General features: G+C 37.8%; 1 non-coding gene across 1 annotated transcript; it reads right to left on the reverse strand.

Moving 5' to 3' along the window:
- Nucleotides 1-14,556: 14,556 nt before the first annotated feature.
- Nucleotides 14,557-14,663, reverse strand: LOC141616034 (small nucleolar RNA R71). The gene has a single exon (XR_012530411.1). It is a non-coding gene; the product is annotated as a small nucleolar RNA R71 (small nucleolar RNA).
- Between the last annotated feature and the right edge of the window lie 779 nt (nucleotides 14,664-15,442).

The raw sequence follows: 15,442 nt of genomic DNA on the forward strand, positions 1-15,442 counted from the left end.
TGCCCTTGTTTGTCTTAACAATGCACATTAGGGTTGCATGCCTACTCTTATTAGTAATCATTATATTTACTAATTATAACATAAACACATTATGTAGTATACACTCCTCCAATTTTCGGCATTTTTAGATAATATGGAATCCATATTATTTTTGTCAATTGTCTATATGTTACATGTCATATGTTACATATATTTGTTATGTAATTTTTAACATATTAAAAATCAACGTATTAATAAAAATACGTCACATATAAAATCGACTAAGTAATATCATAATTACTTGTGCCAAAATATTTTACCAATTTATAAATCACAACTGATTGTATTTATAACAATTCATTCAATTTAATTGTTACATTAAACAATTTATTTCATCCGAGTAATTATACAATTTAATTACTCAGACCGTATCTCATTAAATCACATTTCAATATGATACGTAAATATTACTTCCAAAATCGTCCGTCAATTTTCTAGTAATTTAATTAACTCGTAACATTATACGATTAATTAAATAATCAATTAAGAGTATTGCCCTTTAGGTATGACCTAGGGGGTCAACTGATCACCACCGTCACACGACAGTAATGTCAAACTCTAGTAAGCCAATCATTACCGATATATGTTGACCAGTTGACAGTAACAATATTACTTCCCAATTGTATTCATTTTAATGAGACTTAAACATGTGATCATCATGATCAACAGTCGTGATCGCATTATTGTCGGAGGACACATATTCCAACACTACTACCCCAATTTTTCCCACCAAAATCACCACACCCAATATCAACAACAACCACCCACCCAAAACTCACTTTACAACCAATTCCAAATGCTACAATACAACCACTTTCACACCCACCCACAACAAGAAGATGAACCCATTCAAAATGTGATCCTCCAAATGATGGGAGATCAACAAAACTTCTTCAAACAAATGCTAGAGGAGAGCTAAAATAGGGACAATGTTCTTCAAGGCATTGTTACCCAAGGTGAGAAATTGGAGATTCAAATTGCCCAAATAAAAGAAGCCCAGGTAACTAATCCTCACCATTCCTTAGACATTGATCATGAATGCGAGTTTGAAGGATTTACCTTTGATAAGAAGTGGGAGGAGCCAATCCCTTTGAGCTCTTGTGAGTATGAAAGTGTTGTATTCGATGAAGAAGACACGAGGTTGAGTAAGCCAAATATTCTTAGCCTTTGTGAGTATAAGGGTGTGTCTTTTGATGTGAACATTGAGATGGTGGAGGAAGGATTATTGAAGAAAGATGAAGCCCCCATTTATGATTCCTATGAAGATAGCCATGATGACAAGATCATGTTTTTGCAAGAACTCATGGGATAAAGAAGAGGAAGTTTGTGAGATCACTCTACTTGAGGAGCCTATCCTTGAGAAATTTGAGATATCTTATCATGAAGAAGAAGAATGCCCCCTCCCTATTACCTATGAAGACTATTTTACACCCACCATGGAACCTATGATTATTGGAGACGATATGGTGGATCTCCTCCAAAAAGTCAAATCGTCATATAAAGGGTACTTGGTGGAAAAGCTCAAGAACAAACTTGCAAATGAAGCCACTTGTGGAAATTTGGCATCCACAATTTCAACTTCTAAAGAACCCGATCATCAATGTTGTGAAAATTCTCCTTCTACTTTGGAAGGATTGAGTAATCAAAATGCTATCATCATCACCAAAATGAAAGAGGAAGATGACAAGTGGAAGTTTCCGGACGAAAATGAGCCATACTTCATTGAAAAGAATCATGGGCTTGTTGGTTTGAAGCATTACAAATATTCAAGTGCCAAGAGAAAAGTGGAAAAGAAAATGAATGACAAATCTCCTTGGCCAAGCTTTATTATGAAGTTAAGCAAACCATACCTATGCTTATTTGGGGCTTGTTCACAAGCCTTTGATCTTCTTCTAAGGGCCTTGAGCTCTATGGACAAAGAATCTCGATAATCTGAACTAGTTTGGTGGAGTCCTATCTCAAACCACTAATTGTAAAATATTTCTTCCCATAATCTTTACATTGTATAATATTGTATATAATTTCGCATTTCTTACATTTTCTTACATGAGAGTAGTGAGAGAGGGTTTCTTACCCATTTATTGAGCATAATTTCAGAAAAAGATAAGAAGGAATCACGAAAGGGTGCAAGGGAATGACTTTTGAATGAAAGAAGAAAGGATTGAGAAAGACGACTCAAGACGCTCGTCCCGAGGGTAGGACGCTCGTCCTGAACCTCATCTTGAGCACTAATCAAAGCTGACTGAGAATCCGCTCGGATTCATGGGAAGACGCTCGTCTAGAAAGGGAAGACGCTCGTACCAGTCCTGAGACGCTCGTCCTCAGCGTGGACTTGGAAAAAGTTTTTAGCTGGAAGAGAATCCGCTCGGATTCCTAGCAAGACGCTCGTCCCTTATAAGACGCTCGTCTTAAGCAAGAGACGCTCGTACCCAGCCAGTCTCAAAAGTGCCAAGATCCCTGACTCATAATCCACGCTTCCTCCTAACAAGACGCTCGGATTGCTCCTCGAAGACGCTCGTCTTCACTGCGAGACGCTCGGATCGTCCTGATTTTAGCTGGAAACCTCGTGGAATCCGCCTGAGCCCGACCCTTATCCGCTCGTCCTCCACTCCTTTTTCTTTATAAACACCCCCACCATCCCTCATTTCCCTTATCTTATCTACCCTAAATCTCACATCATCATCTCCCAAAAACCCCCATCACAAAATCAACCCAAAAACCCTAGCTTTTTCGATCAAAAATGATGAACCTAAGAGGAAAAGGCAATAAGTCCGCTGAGACCGCACCCAAGAAGCGCAAGGTCACTTCTTCATCCGCCCAAGGAGAGGCAAGAGGCTATCACAATGTGATGATAGGAGGGGTGGACCAACTCGAATATTTTCCGGAAGTGATCTTCGCTTGCGATGAACATCGCCAAAAATTCCTCACATTGCTAGGTAAGCATTTTGAGCCAACTCAATTCATTGATACCAAAGTTTAAGAGGTCCTAGGTATAAGGTATCAAACTGAAATGTTCTTTGATGGTTTGGGGCTTGAAAAGCTATTCTATGCCCATGAGGAAACCTACCTTGGCCTTACCCTAGAGTTCTTGTGTAGTCTCCGCATCATCACAAATACTCGGAGAACTTTTTGTATGGAATTCCGAATATGCAATCGAGACCATAGGCTAACCCTTGATCAATTTGCAAATATCTTTGGTCTTCTTGTGCCAACGGAAAACACCGACAAACCCGCGAACTTCAATGTTGACCGCATTTGGAGAGCTATCTCCGGGAGGGACTTCATAAACTTGAAACAATGCTATACCTTCGCAATTCAACATCCGGTGATTCGAATCACCGAATGCTTCATTGCCGGAACTATCAATGGGAGATTCGAACAAGATAGGTGCACTCTCCTTGACTTAACCTTTTTAGAGTCTTATCTAAATGTTCAAGGGACAAGGCCTTATAATTTCAACACTCCCCTTGAGATGCTCACAAGGTTCTTCGACTTTGCTCAAGGGAATTCCCATATTAAGACCTTCGTGATGGGAGGTTTAGTCACAATTTTGGCTACCAATCTTTATCCCGGGTTTAACCTTCATGGGACTTATGTGAAGCTTGAGGGTAGCACCTTGATTGATGAGGAATCCATCTTCAACCACCACCGGTGGTGTACCTACACTCAAACCGGGAGTGTGGAGTGGTTTACAAAAGGGTGCTCTTCTTTTGTCCTCACGGGGTGGAATGTACCAATTACCGAGCCAAGATTGAGTCGGTAATCGCCTACACCGAGCTACCTCCTCGACATTGAGATCCACCCCAACCCGCCTCAAAGAGAAGAAGCAGCTCGCCAACCTCAACAACCTTGTGGGATGCCAGTAAGGGGTAATGCACCACCATCTTATGTACCCATTCCACCATATCCCACTCCTCATGTGCCATTCACACCACAAGTCCCCGATGCTCCGGATATGAATGATTTGATGAAGCTTATGAAACGGGTCGATCTTGGAGTATACGATGGGAGGGTCGAAAACTATTTGGCCCTTTATCCTCAATACTATAATATGGCAAAACAAGGGTATGTCGACCCTAGAGGCCCTCATCCATCTTGGGCTCAACCGCACCTTTTGTTCCCTAATTTTGGGAACCAAGACGGGAACTTTGGCGGCCAAGGTGGAGGATTCTATGGCCAAGGAGGAGGGTATGACCAAGGAGGTTCTAACGGGTATGGATACCTCAATGATGGTGATGATGACGACTGAGAGATGCCTACCACACCATCTCCAATTGTATGATACCCTTCTTTCCCTATCTCTTATGTATAGTTGCATTGCATTTTAAATTACCTTGCATTTAGTTATATACATATACATTAGCTTGCATTTGTATTATATTTCATATTGCATTTACATTAGTTAGTTCATATAGTATAATTGCATTGTAATATAGCTCACATGATTCATGTAGTTAGTTGCATATTGACTAGAATTCATGCATAATCACTAATGACCAATCCAATTCTTTTCTACATTAGAAATAGTGTTTAAATCGGTTTGGGGAGGTTTTATCATAGGTGACCATAGTTTACTAGAAATCATGCATCATCTAGGGTAGTTTAGATTGCATTCATTTGTTATATATGTCATATAGAATTGCATTTAGTTAGAGCATGCATTCATATCATATCATTGCATTTGCACTTCAATTTCCATAAAACATTAAAAATCCAAAAAACATGTATTTCTTTTTGTTGGAAAATGTATCCTCAATAATAGTGCGATCACATGATTTAATATCATAATTAAATCTCATATAAAGAATACGTAAGGGGTGATTCATTATATAGTCAACTGATCAACATTAATCGGTAACGATTGGCTTGCTAGAGTTTGACGTTACTGTCGTGGGACGGTGGTGCTCAGTTGATCCCTTAAGGTCACACCTAAAGGATGATGCTCTAATCTGTAAAGTTGATTAATTATATGACGATACAAGTTGATCAATTCCTTAAAATTGAACAATTCAATTTGTGAAAGAGAATATTTATATCTTATTGTAATGGGATTAAATAAGATTTATTTTAGTAATAAAAATGCTTTATTACTAAAATTGTTTATTGTTTGAGAAACAATAGAGATAAGAATGAATGGTTAATTATAATTACAAGATGTTGTGAATTATAATTTTATGACCCATTTTATTTTTGTGATCAAGTATCAGTAGTCAATTTGTTGTATGTAATTTAATTAATTTGTAAAATGATATTTATGTGATAAATATGCATTAAATTAATTAATAACATGTAACATACTACAAGTGACATATTGTGTGACAAATGACAAATTGACAAAATAAAATGGTAGTCCATTTTATGTTAAATGGACCGAAATATTGGTAGTGTAGGGTGTTAGGATGATGTTATTTTATTAGTAAAATTAGACATCATCATGGCTAGTAAAGACTAGCTTACACACCTATTGTATTGAGAAGTGTAAAGAGGAAAAGTAAGATGCCATTTTGGCGTTACTCCACCCGTCCACACTACCCCATATGAGAGCATCTTTTGCTCTTGTTTTTCATTCTTATTATTATTGACTTGCATGCATTTGTTTTTCATGCTTCCTATTCTCTCTACACTCACAAATACTCTCTAAAACAAGTTTTAGAAACATGAAATTGTTCAATCAAATTACTAATATTATTAGTGTAATATATGAGTATTAGTAATCAATTTTAAGGTAAACTACTAAACAAATATCTAGCACGTATTATTTAGTAGAGATAAGGGATAATCTTGGGTGCAATCAAGAGGAGTGACTTCTATACTTGGAGTCTTTGGAGGATCATCCTAATACTGATCATAGCTCAAGAACAAGTGAAGGTAGAAGACCTTACTTGTCCCCACAAAACCGAAATTAACAATGTAAGGGACATTGTTTTCTTATAAATATCTTATTTTGTTATGCATGCACTAGATCTAAAGAACAAATTATTAAAAAGTTAATTAGTTCATTATTAGAGGAGTCTAATAATAGGTATATAAACCTAACACTTTTTCATTCCTACTCCTACATGTACATTGAGGACAATGCCCAAAATAAAGTGGGGGATGGGAACTTATATTCCAAAAATACAAAAAAATTAAAATTTTGAAAAATACAAAAACATGTCTTGTTATTTCATAAAATCAAAAACCATAAAAATTTCAAAAATTTCAAAAACCCAAAAACATGTTCATTCCTTTTTAGTGTAGAATTGTATATATTGTATATACTTGTTTGCTTGTTTGTTTATCCTTTTTCACATTGATCGACTATGCCACATCCGAGACATGAGGATCGTGAAGACCGCATGGTATGATCTTTCCAATCTCCCTTTTCCTCTTTATGTTAATGACTATGTGGCTTTATTTTGATTGATGCGGTATGAACCAATGTGTTGTTAGGAGTTTTGCATTTAGTTTATATGGCATAATAGTTGATAGAAGCATACGCATTAGGATTGTATACATATTAGTTGCATCATGGCATGTAGTTGCATGGTTAGAAAATTTTCTGGAAATGTCTAGTTGGGAAGCTTGACAAGTGTATATAAGGCCCTTGTAGATACTTTTTCTTCTTAAGACTTTGCTTGTTAGAATACTTGTAAAACACCCTAGGATGTGTCATCCTAGTATCCTTTGACCCATGGATTAAGGCCTAGTCAAGAGTACCTTGTGGTGTGATAACTCCTTGGCTACCGTTTATTCCAAGGTGACCCTTGAAACCATGCAACCATGTTCCACATTCTACCACATTTTGTCAACAAAAGGGAATGGGCACAAAAATTGTTCAAATTTGAGTTCAAGAATTTAAATGAAAGTCAAAAAGTTTGCAATTGTATCAAAATAAAAGAGGAGTAACAAAAATGAAAACTCCTATGCTTCAAATATAAGCACCCTCACTACAAATGGGGTAGCTTTGAAAATGTTCAAAAGAAAATGCAAGAAAAGTTGAAAGTTGTCAAGTATTGAAATCCCAAACATCAAAGAAATTGCAAAAAGAAAGTGTTCTCAAATGTCAAATGCCACAAGAAATTGGGGGGGAAAAAAACAACAACAAAAAGCAAACTCCCATATGAAACTCAAATTCTAATGATCCTTTTATCCATCGAATCCACCTTTGTGCATGATAGAGAGGGGACGACCCTTCTTCTTGTCTAGGCAAGAAGAGGAATTCCGCGATCCTCCAGTGTTTCTAACACCATAGGGAGTCTATTCTTGACAAAAGCATTTAACGATTGAGGACAAAGGTACCCTAGCTTGACACAACTTGGAGGTGATTTATTGGTATCCTTCTAGGCTTAGTAGTTTGAAGAAACCATATCTATAATGGAATGTGTACCCTTAGATTGCTTCCCCTTTAGATAATTTCTGCCACTTAGATGAGGAAAGTTGCTATTCATTTTTGTAGATGCATCCATTACTTGTTTTGTGTGGTTAATGCTTGGATGTATCGCCATTTTGGCAAGCCCCACCTTGCCTTGCAAGAAGGCATCCTACCTCATGGTTGTCTTATTGTGAGTTGAAGGGGCGTAGTGAGACCCGCTAATTATCTCACATCGGTTATATTATTAGGATAGTTTAAATAAAGGTCTAGTTCTAATCACCTCTTTACTCGGGACGAGTAAAGGTTCGGTTTGGGGATATTTGATGTGACTCTTAATTGCGCACATTTAGTCCCCTAATTGAGCCTATTTTGCATACTATTATAACATTCCATAGCCATTTTTTCCGTCAAATGCTTTCTATTTTGCTTTCCTAGTGCATTTCGTATGTTTTGTAGGAAGGAAGATAATTAGGCGGAATTCCCGCCTCCCATGCATATTTGGAAGCTTATTGATGATATTGGATGGACTAGTATGAAAGAGGAGGCAAGAACGAAGACCAACATCACAAGAATAGGGAGTATGCAAAAGGAGGCAAAGCAAGGACAACTCTGAGGAACAATCCGAGCGGCTTAAGCAGAAGACGCTCTTCTCCCCCTCTCATGATCCGAGCGTCCCGAGTAGAAGACACTCATCTCCTCACCTCACAATCCGAGCGTCTCCATCCTTGATCCGAGCAGATCGTGACAGCACTAGCGTGATATGCTCATCTCCTCGCAAGACTTGCATTTCTCCACTTTAAAACTTGGCATTGTTATTTACTAATTTATCCTTACTTAACCTAGTAAAGCACCACTATATATACTCAATTTATAATAATAAATAAAAAAAAGGGAGCCCTCTTAGAACCAACCTTCCTTAGATTAGATTAGGAGTAGATTAGAATAGATTATGCTTTAATCTTTCCACAAAATTAAACATTAATCTTTCCTTAATCATTGTTCAAGTTTATTATTATTGGGTAGTTGAAGATTATTGGGTTATTATTGGAGAATTGACAACTCATCATCAATCAATCAAGTTCTCTTCTTTTATTCTTTGCTTTATTATTTGGGTAATCTCAAGTTTGGTATAATTCTTTTACCCTTTACTCTTTATTGCTTATTTCCTCAATCTCTTATCATGTTTACACTTGTTGTGATGATTGACACCATTGATGACATGTTTCCCATGATAATGAGTGAGTAGTTCTTTAGCTAGGATTAATGGGGAATTAAGGAAAACAAACATGGGGAATGATTCATGCTTAATCTAATATGTTTTTCATAATTAATTTGCTTGCTTGTTGTGATTTCAACTTATGCACATGTTATGTTTGATAAAATGCTAAGCCTATGAATCCTTGCATTTCTTACCCATCACTTATCTTTTCAATGAGACTTGTAAGACATAAACCAACTCGAGTCTCATTAGACCATGCATATAGTTGAATAGGAAGGACTAAGTCGACTTGTAGGTGTTGTACAATCTAATCGATTCGGCTCCGGGACCCAAACCTTCTTAGGGATTGTAAGATATACACGAACTCGATCTCATAACAATAATAAGTGCTTGCTATATAATTAAGAACATGTTTGTATGATCAACTCTCATGAATCCCATATGACCCCATGACATCCTAGTATCCTTTATTATTTGTCTACACCTTTACTTGCTTGTTTTACTTTGTTGCTTGCATTAGTTTAGAACACAACTACAAACCCAAATCAATTGTGACACTAGCATAAATTGAGATAGATAGACTTAGAACCTAAAGCACACCGTCCCGTGGATCGACCTCGACTTAACCACTAACTAGTTGTTGGTTGAGAATTATAAATGTGTTTGATTGGGAGACACGACGACACCTTCCATCAATCATCATTGGACAAAAGGGTTTCAAAGTACATGAATTTCATTGATAGTAGTTTGCTTTTGGGTATATTCCCCCACCCCATTTTTGTAGCATTTGACGATTAAGAACATGTCATTTTTTGATGTTTGACATTTTCAACTTTTGCATTTCTTTGAACATTTTCAAAGTAACCCCAGTTGTAGCAAGGGTACTTCTATTATAAGCATATGAGTCTATTTTTGCTCCTCATTTCATTTAATGCAATTGCAAACATTTGACATTGATAGCTTGAACTCAATTTTACATTTTTGTGCCCATTCCCTTTTTGTTGACAAAATATGATGATAGAAGTGTAAGGATGGTTGCATGACATCAAGGGTCACCTTGGAATAAACGGTAGCCAAGGAGTTATCACACCACAAGGCACTCTTGACTAGGCCTTAGTCCATGGGTTAAAGGATACTAGTATGACACATCCTAGGGTATCTTGAGAGTATTCTAACAAACAAAGTTTCGAGAAAAATTATATACGAGGGCCTTATATATACACTTGTCAAGCCTCCCAAATAGGCATTTTCATAAAAAATTTCTAAAATGCAACTACATGCCATGATGCAACTATCATATATACAACTCTAATGCATATGATACTATGAACTAATATGCCATGTAAACTAAATGCAAACTCTTAACAACTCTTCATTGCATTGTGGGTTAAAGTGCTTTGCCAATTTTGTTATCAAGCCTCCATTCGCAATGAAAGCCGCTTTTTCCTTTCCTTCCTTGAAGTCTAACCATCTCTCAATCAATAATTGAAGGATATTATATTCATTCTTTGATTTCCCGTGGGCATTCATCTTGGAATCCAAGTAGGTGAGGTCTAGTTCGGTCATATGGGTAGCTTCTTTCCTAGCAATTAAGGTGTTGGAAACGGACCTATGCCAATACCGTATACCCAGATGATAGATATACAAGGCATTACACTCTCTAAATGTAGTCAACTTCCTTCTGGAAATCGCCTTCCAAAGGGGCTTGGCATCAAATTTGTTGGATTTCTTGTGGAAATCCCAAGGGTCATCAATTCCAAAAACCTTTCCGAACTCATCCTTAATCATCCTCCTACTCTTGTTCTCAAGTCGGAATTCGACATATTTCTGAGTCTCTACCTTATACTCCTTCAAAGAGCTTATGAAATCCAATGTGAGGGAAGGGTAAGTTAATTCATTCATTTCGAACAAGATAGACAATCCCATGGACTTGAAAAATGCTCTTGTTTGGTCTAGCACCCCCAATTTCCCCAAGGTGTCTTGGCATACAAACTTAGTGGCGATAATTTTATTCTTAGCAAGGGATTCAAAAGCGGTTCTATGCTCATTAGAAATAAAAGTTACCTACGAATAATCCTTTAGTTGCCCAATATCAGGTAAAGTGGTAGTAACTTGTTCAACGGCCTCAAGGACTTCCCTTGCTTGTACACTTGGTTACTCAACCACCACTAAAGCTTTAGATGCTAGAACCTTTTGTCTTTTGGAGATTGTTTGGGGAATGGGTGCTTTTGTGTTGCCCTTTGTCCTTGCCATTGTTGATTTCTCCTTCAAATTTGTGTCAACAAACCTTGACTATGCTTGAATGCTCCCTTATTCTTCCAACTTCAATCAAATTTTCAATTAATTTAGGGGTTTTCGGATTTCATCCTAACCCTAGAAATTTTGATTGATTTTGTAAAGATTTTGATGTTTGAAGGTCTTTTTTGTTGACAAAGGACTGATTTGTTTTGATTTTGAGCAAGTTTCCAATTGATTTGGATAAATTTGGTTGAGAAATTTGTGTTTTTGGATGATGGGGTTGATGGTTGTGGTGAGGGAATGTGTTGTGTTTGTGTTTATGTTTGAAGAACAATAGAAATGAGGGATGAAGGTTGAAAAATCCCGTGTTTATGCTTAGAAACAGGCATGGACGCTCGACCTCTATAGGGGACGGGCGATTTTTGATTCAGGAATTTTTTTTTAAGCTCTGGAGACGCCCTTCCTGATCTCGGCTCGAGTGGATCGATTGCTAGGACGTACGTACTAAAGCCAGCTCAGGCGGATTCTGCTGCAGCTCGATTCTTTTCTTTTCTTCCTTGCTTCAGCCCCCACGAGCTCAGGTCTGCCTGTGGGGATCCCTTTCCCGCAATCTTTGCTTCTTCATTTCCTATTCCATTGTCATGAGGTTGCACTACAAAGGCTTGGCTAGCCTAGGCAATTGCTTCCCCACACTTGATCATCAAACACTACACATTCAAAACACATTATAATCCCTCCCTCACTTGCTCTCATGTTACAAATTATACAACAAGGCATATAAAATGCATAGCAAAAATTTGAATAACGTACAAGTTAAATGAAATGCAAGTTAAGGGGTTAGAATATTTACAAATGGTGGTTTAGGAAGGACTCCACCAAACTCTCCTTCTCTTGAGAGGTGTCAAGGGGGTAAAGCAAGGGCGTTGTTGATGTTGCTCAATGCCTTAAAGAAGTAGTCAAAGGCTTGTTCATTGTCATGATAGAGGTCTTGCATAGACCTTGGCACATTGTTGTCTTCATTCATGTAGTAGCCCGAGTCAAAGAGGTGACAAGGATCTACAAAGCCTTAGTCTAGAGTCATAGCATTTCCAATGTAAGGGTTAACAAATCCTTTAAATTCGTCATCCCATAGACCAAATACTTCCCTTGCTTCTTTCCCTATGTTGGGAGAATCATGAGTTGGCAAGCACAATGCTTCTTCCATGTTGTCATGGCCAATGAGGCCTCCATTGATACTTGTCATGGGTGAGCTTTGCAAGCTCTGATGTGACTCATATATGAGCACATTTAATCCCCGAATTAACCTCGTTCCCATGCTTTATAGCACATAATTGGGCTATCTTTAGTTTCCCATTTTGCATATTCTTTGATGTTTTGTCTCCTTGGTAGGAAAGGATTGCTAACCTTGCATTTACAAGGCGAAATGGAGCTAAATTGATCGCATCTAATGACCAAGCATCAAAGAGAAGACCAACACTAGAGGCCTAAGTAGATAATAAAGTGAAATGTGCAATGATGAAAGGATCCTTGCATCCCCAACACGATCCCTGCGGATTGTTGGGGAGCTAAAGAAGAGAAGCAGTCTGTCAAGGAAACCGAGCGGATCATGCACGATCCGGGCCTCTCTAAACACCAGGATCCGAGCGTCTTGTTCCCAGGACGAGCGGTTTGCAGCGCCAGGAGCCGAGCGTCTTCCCCAGGATCCGAGCAGATCAGAAGGCAGAAGAGCCCGTGCCATAGCACGGGACGAGCAGATCAAGGCAAGACTAGCAAGAGGATCCGCTCATATCCTTCGGGAGTAGCATTTCCTCAATTTTTCTTAGGGTCTTAATAGTCATTTAAGCCCTTAGGAACCGTAATCCTTGTACCTAATCTTTAGTGTAAATACCCCATTGTACTACCTAGATTAGCATCCTCTCTTATGCTCTCTTAATCACTTCTTAATCCTCTCTTAATCTCATATTAATACTCTCAAATTAGTCTTAATTTAGTTGTAGTAAAATTTCTCAATATTAATCACATCTTAATCTTTCCTTAATTTCTCTATTGTTCTTCCTTTATTTTGGGTAATTAGAAGATTATTTGGGTTTATTTGGAGGATTGACAACCTTCCATCAATCATCAAGTACTTCTATTATTCTTTGCTTTATTATCTGGAATCATCTTCATAGGTATAATTCCTTCTCAATCTTGTTTAATTATTGTTAATCACTTTCATTTATTCATCATGTTTTGCTTTGTTAGTATGATTGACAACCTTATTAGCATGCTAAACTTGATCATGAGTGAGTAGTCCCCTAGCTAGGGTTAATGGGGAATTAGGGGAAACAAACATGGGGAATGATTCATGATTAATCTAATATGTTCTCATAATTAAATTGCTTGCGTGTTGTGATTTTAACTTATGCACATGTTATGTTTGATGAAATGCGAGCCTATGAATCCTTGCATTTTTTACCCATCACCTATCTTTTCAATGAGGCTTGTAAGCTTATACACCAACTCGAGACTCATTAGACCATACATATAGTTGGATAGGAAGGATTAAGTCGACTTGTAGGGGTTGTACAATCTAATCGATTCGGCTCCAGGACCCAAAACTTCTAAGGGATTGTAAGATATACACTAACTCGATCCCATCACAACTATAAGTGCTTGCTATATAATTGAGAACATGTTTGTATGATCAACTCCCATAAATCCCCTATGAACCCATGACATTCTAGTGCCTTTAATCAATTGTTTACAACCTCTTTACTTGCTTTACTTTGTTTTTATTCATCTTGTTGATTAATTTAGTTTATCTCCTACCTCAACCCAAATTGTGACACCCTTAGACATAGCTATTTATAATTGAGAATCCTACATCAATACCCGTCCCTTGAGATCCGACCTTTACTTACCTCTTTACTAAGAGTAGTTTGTGAAGTTATAAATATTGTTTTGGTTGGTAGCTTTTGACGACGAGTTTGATTCCACACCAAAAATGGCGCCGTTGCCGGGGACGGTGTTAAATTTATTTGATTTTCATTAATTGTTTTTAGTTGTGTTTTTCTTTACCTTGGGGAAGTACAACTCCTCAAGGTTGTTCTAATTGTTTTCAATTTGTTTGATATTTTGCATGACTAGGAGATCACAAGGTAATTTATTACCTATTGATCTTGAAATTGAAAGAACCTTAACCAACAATAGAATAGTTGCTAGAGGTACTTCAAGAGTTGTAGGTATTGGAGAGATTGTGAACATTCAACCAAATAACATTGAGTTTACCAACCCTTTTGCAAGAGAAGGGGAGGACAACCCAATACAAAATCCACCACAAAATCAACCCACAATGCCTAAATTTTCATCACATTCCGTACCAACCGAGGAGAACCTACCAAATGGTACTCCTACACCACCACATTTAACCGGTAATTCCATTACCAAATCCGCATTCATACAATTAGTTGAGAGAAGTCAATTTGGAGGGATGCCTAGTGAAGACCCTCATTCATATATGGAGACTTTTTGTGACTATTGTGATGCAATTTCTCAAACCGGAGTTACTCAAGACCAAATCCGATGGGTTTTATTTCTTTTTTCTTTGATTGGTACCACAAAGCAATGGTTGAAGAGCCTAGACAAGGCGACTCTTGGTATTGACTTATAGAAGAAGTTAGCACTTGCTTTCTACAAGAAATTTTATCCTCCGGAGAAGACTAACATGTTGAGAGCCCAAATCACCGGTTTCAAGCAAAGAGATGAGGAATCATTGTATGAATCATGGGAGAGATTTAAGGACACTTGTCATTCTTGTCCACACCATGGGCTTAGCGAGTGGTTCCTTGTGCAACAATTTTGGAATGGTCGATATGAAGACTCCCGCAACATTCTCAATATGGGATCCAATGGAATGTTCACCGAAGTTGATGACAATCAAACATGGGCCAAAATCGAAGAGATGGCGGTTCACAATTCACAATATAGTAGGCCTCAAAAGGCTACTAGAGGAGGAAAGCATGAGGTAGATTCCATCACTCAATTGGGTGCTCAACTAAGTGCTCATATTGACACCATCAATTTGAAGTTTGAGAAGGCCATGGCTAAGCTTGATGAAGCTTCCAAATCACCCAAACAACATGTTAATGCTATGGTGGCATCATCCTCAATTCCAAGTGGAGTATGTGAGAGTTGTGGAACTTTGGGACATGACCAAAGTGAATGTAGGGGAACAAGTGAACAAGTGAATGCTTTCTAAGCATACAAGAGTGGCACCCCTTATTCCAACTATTACAATGAGAATACCAAATTCCACCCAAATCTTTCATACAAGAGCCAAAATGTTCAAAACCCTCAACCAACATACACCCTACCTCCAATGAGAAATCAATCTCAAAGACCTTTTTACAACCAAAGCCAAAGTTATCAAAATCAACCTTTATACAATAAATCAAATGAGCAAGGCTTTGATGTTCAAAAAGCGGTCCTCCAAATGCAAAAGAATCAACAAGAATTTTTCACCCAAATTCAAAAAGATAGCCAAGCCAAAGATATCACCATCAACAACATACTAGCCCACACCAAGATGCTAGAAACTCAAATGACCCAAT

The sequence above is a fragment of the Silene latifolia genome, chromosome 11 (assembly GCF_048544455.1).
Source record: "Silene latifolia isolate original U9 population chromosome 11, ASM4854445v1, whole genome shotgun sequence".
NCBI classification, from domain to species: Eukaryota; Viridiplantae; Streptophyta; class Magnoliopsida; order Caryophyllales; family Caryophyllaceae; genus Silene; species Silene latifolia.